The sequence below is a fragment of the Saccostrea cucullata genome, unplaced genomic scaffold (assembly GCF_032062105.1).
Source record: "Saccostrea cucullata isolate Sc308-1 unplaced genomic scaffold, CSIRO_AGI_Scuc_v1 ctg10120, whole genome shotgun sequence".
Taxonomy (NCBI): Eukaryota; Metazoa; Mollusca; class Bivalvia; order Ostreida; family Ostreidae; genus Saccostrea; species Saccostrea cuccullata.
Window position 1 is genome coordinate 1 of NW_026923206.1, and position 4716 is coordinate 4716.

The following is a 4716-nucleotide window of genomic DNA, read 5'->3' on the forward strand; positions in this document are numbered from 1 at the left end:
CAACACGTGAAATGACCAATATATTGAAATTGCCGTAACTTTTATATTTTTCGATGTAATGCTTTGATATTTAGAATATAGAGACATATTATAAATATAGATAAGATGACATTGTCAACATGCCATTTTGCGCGCACGTGCTTGCAAGAGCGCGCACGTGCAACACGTGAAATGACCAATATAATGGATATAGCCGTAACTTTTTTATTTTCTGATGAAATCTTTTGAAATTTATAATTAGTAGTGTAGACAAGATGACATGGTCAAAATAGCAAGATGTCACGCGCATGCACGTGCGCTTCGCTCTGATTGGCTGAAACTAAATTCTCAATATCTTTCTTGTTTTTTGATAAAATCCTTTGAAATTTTGAACATAGGCAAACATTATGAAGATCTACAGCATGATATATAAGAATTATCATAAAAGCATGCGCAAGCACGTGTTCTGCAATCTGATTGGCTAAATTTTTAATGCCTATAACTTTCTTGTTTCTCAACAAATCAGATAACTTAGAATCATCGTTGCAAAATATGTATGTGTTTCTTTGATAATCTCTATTTTTTATCAACGTTTGACAAAAATATCCAGTTTTTTTTCTAGATCTATGCATGGATCAACTGAAATTGTGAGAAATTTTTCAGAATATAAAAAGGTTGTTTACCGTTGTGATGTGTTTTTTTTTTAGATAGAACACACCTGAATACATTGTATTTAATTTGATAAAATGCAAATTGGCTCTTAAGAGACACATGATTGTCAAAATTGTAACTTTTAGAGAGTAACTTTATTGGGAAGTAGACACATTTGGTATACAATCATTGATTTAATGTAGGAATGCTGTATATTTTAAAGACATGATACTTAAGCCTCATTGCAATGAGAAATGTACCATTCGTTTGGTACTGGGGCGCGCATATACAGACATTCGTTGAGAAAACCTACACATATATTTGAATACCTGTAATTATGTACATATCTCTTAGAGTAAATGATATACCTGTAGACTGGGTTTAGACAAAATCTCCATCAACTCCTCAGATAACTTAGAATCATCGTTGCATCTTCTAATATCACAGAAAATCTGTAATTAAAATTTCAATTAACCGAGAAACTGTTGAACAAATTACATGAGGTCTGTATAGAGTTCTTAAAATGCCATAAAGAGTTCAAATCGGATACCACAGCGGACATTAAAAGGTCAATAAAAAATTGAAAACACTCTCCAAGGAGGACATTGTCACGCAATGGACAGGAAAGTTTCCTTACAAATTGGCGATAAAATTGTTGAAATAATTCAAGAAGGACATTGCTGCGTGCAAGAAGTAGCAAAATAAAAGGATTATCCTTACCACTCCACGGAAACGATCAAGTAAGCAAATTATTTATCTCCCTCTCGGCGAAAGAAAGAGAGGGGAAAAAAGAGATCGAAATACGAAGAGAAAAAATTCTTGTTTGATGGCCAAAAAGAATATGCTGTGATTTTTTAATCCTTATTTCATGACAAGGATCACACGTCGGATGAAATTGGACGAAAGGGGATGCTTTCTCACTCATGGCACCACATTCCAGCCTTGTTCTCGGAGGTCCTCGTTAACTCTTCTAACAAAATGTATTCTTTAGATGGATTTTTTAGCATGATCACCGTACGTCATCTTTACTTCACATTTTATTCAAAATCAATTTTATTAAAATGTATAGTTTGGTTGTGTTTGATTTATTACTTGTTTTATGATTTATAGTAACAGCTTGCTTTTATTTCACGTACAAATTATTGGTTTCTAATCCATTTTTTAGCAGTATAGATTTCAACTCATTTTTATACCACCATTAAACGGAGATTTATTGGACACATAAAATGATAGAACAAAGAGGTCTAAATGATTTCCTTGCAATACAAGAATTATTGTACTTTTATATGTTTTGACATTTTCCATTAACATTGCCATGATGGTTAATTTCAGGGTTTCAAGGTTACAACAGCAGATACCATACCAAAACGATGCAGCACTTTCTGGGGGAATTAATGAACAATTCACAATGCCATTAAACGTTAATTTTATGTATTAAATTGATGAAAATGAGCGTGCTTTTTTTTTTAATCTAAAAATAAAATTTATGATGAATGGAGACTTACATTTGCTGCAAGAGCGACGGCTGCCAGGGACACTGGGCGAAGTTTTCGATAACTTAAAATTGATATACTCTTATAGGACTGAAATGGAAAGTCGTTTTTAATATCATTGAATATAGAATGATAAAACTTATGAAAAATTATCTCTTATTTTAGCTCAATTTAATTGTTAGCTACATGTACAAGAGCATTAGTAACCAAAAGACAAGTCGTAAAGAATAATATGATTTGTTTTCCGTGTGTATTTGTAAAACATTGGTATATCATAATCAAACAATACCTCTAATAGAACATTTACAATAGCTTGATATTATCTTTGACTGCATGTAGTTTTGTGTAAAAGAATATTAAGAGAAAGATAATGAGTGAAAAAATATATTAATTCAGACAAAATATATTATTTTAATTTTGAGTGATGTTACGTGTATAATATTATTTTACCTTCATGGTAGCCTGTACTTCCTTACGTCGCAGGAATCTTCTAAGGAACGCCACATCCTCCTCCTGGACGGTCAGCTGGGATTGTAGGTGAGGTAGGTATTCCAGCAGGGCCTGGGCGTCTGTACAAATCATACTTGTACTTCTTAATATAAAAATGAATCTTGAACGTCTATACAAAGAATTGAGGAATGTACTAAGAAAATTTATCAGCTATTTATTGCATTGTATAAACCTTACATTTTAGATGGAACATATAATATTTTGACTTTGGATCCAAAAGGTCTTATCCTTCGATGAACTTTAAAGCTTTTTAGTGAATATCAAGATTCCGAAGGTTTCGAGATTGTCTAATGATCTGTGAGCGCGGGAGTATCATAAGTTTAATAAATATGATAACAATTGTCCCTAATTAGGGGTTGAAACTCTGGAACAAGGGGCAGAAAATTTCGAATTTTAGTGGCAGAAAATTTCGAATTTTAGTGGAATCACTGAAATATGTGATATTTACAGCAACCGATGCCTGTTTTATAGACAAATTAGCAGGTGGATTTAAATGATATAAAATTATATAATGGGTATCAAAAATGGGTACCCTCCTTGCCAACAAAAATTATAAAAACTTATGTACTGTTTGCAAAATTTCAACAAATAATATTTGATCTTGTATGAATGACTTTAAGACACATAGCAGATTTGATAGACATCATATCGGGAGTAGTTTATACTGTTTTTAAGAAACATTTGACAGTAAAAAAGCTTTGCACTCAAAGGTCACCCTGTATTTTGAAAAATGAGTGAAAACGACAGCGTGTACGAAAGTCTTAACAATTATCTTAAAATATCAGTAATTGTAGTAATCCACGTTTGTTTTATATTCAAACAGATATTGGAACATGAATCTATTGCTTAAAACCCTTAAAACAAAATTTAACATAAGATGTACTTGATAAAAACGGCGAAGGTCTGTCAAGAGCAAAGGTCTGCAAGAGCACAAAAACAGATTATTATGCAATTGTCTGAAATATGAGTGGTATTATTGTTCAAATTCGTATTCAAGGAGACAGTTTAATATCTGGAGGTGTCTACAAAGCAGTTTTTTTGCAAAGAAATCGAAAGGTTTATCAGAGAAAGGACCCAGAATCAGGAATCCACTACACTGAATTTCTTCATGACAGCGTTCAAACCCGCATGCCCTAAAGAGTAAAGGGGTTACGGGATAAACAGAAAGTTAATGTTTTTTCACATTAACAATATTTGCCAGATCTTTGGCCTTTTGACTTGTTTCTATTTCCAAACTTGAAAAAAATACCTTTCAGAAGGAAAAAACAAGTCCAAATCTGGTTCATCGATAGGCGAGGTTAAATAATCACTTGCGGCGCGGGACATATAGAGACAGAGACGGGATTTATGCACGTGGATTTGCGGAATCAAGAGCATGTAAATGTAACTGTCACATTTTTTTTTTTTTTGGTTTCATGACATTGATCTTGCGTGTTAATTTGCATAAACGCCAAAATTATCGATTGATCACATCATAAAACTAAAACAAATTCAGTTATTTCTTTAATGTCATAGACATAAACATTTACGAATTCTTTTCTTTAATCAAAGTTTTATATACAGTTATGTACATTTATAATGTTCAACACAAAACATTAATTTGCACTCCTTTCCTCCATTTGAATCCTAGATGGTTTTGTAGTTGAACATCTGTTTTGTTATTTTAATATTTATTTGTTAGTTAATTTATTTAATTTATTATTATTATTATTTATTTATCTTATCAATCATTCATTCATTTATTTCTTGAAATTTGAGTAGAATTTTAGAATCTTATCAATCAATTACAATCTTATCTTTATGCTTTAAACTAAATACTATTGGAATTAAATGAGAAGCTGTATAAAGAGCAAGCACCACTTTGTGCCTTATTTGGCCCTGATAATTTCTGAAAAATCAAAACCGCTCTCTTTAGGTTGCAAATGCAGTATTTATAACTTGAAGTGTTGGTGACCACGTAAATATTCAAATCTATTTAATCATGACGTAATTTTCCCTATAGTCAATGCATTATGACGTCATTAAATGCGTCATTTTCCTCATATCCTATAAATTCCGTTCATAATGGCCTAAAGTTAAAGTT

General features: G+C 31.8%; 1 long non-coding RNA gene across 1 annotated transcript; it reads right to left on the reverse strand.

Moving 5' to 3' along the window:
- Positions 1 to 994: 994 nt before the first annotated feature.
- On the reverse strand, positions 995 to 2693 carry LOC134263446 (uncharacterized). Its single transcript, XR_009991264.1, has 3 exons — positions 2574 to 2693; positions 2136 to 2213; positions 995 to 1082 (listed from the first exon to the last, which is right to left on the reverse strand). It is a non-coding gene; the product is annotated as an uncharacterized LOC134263446 (long non-coding RNA).
- Positions 2694 to 4716: the final 2023 nt, after the last annotated feature.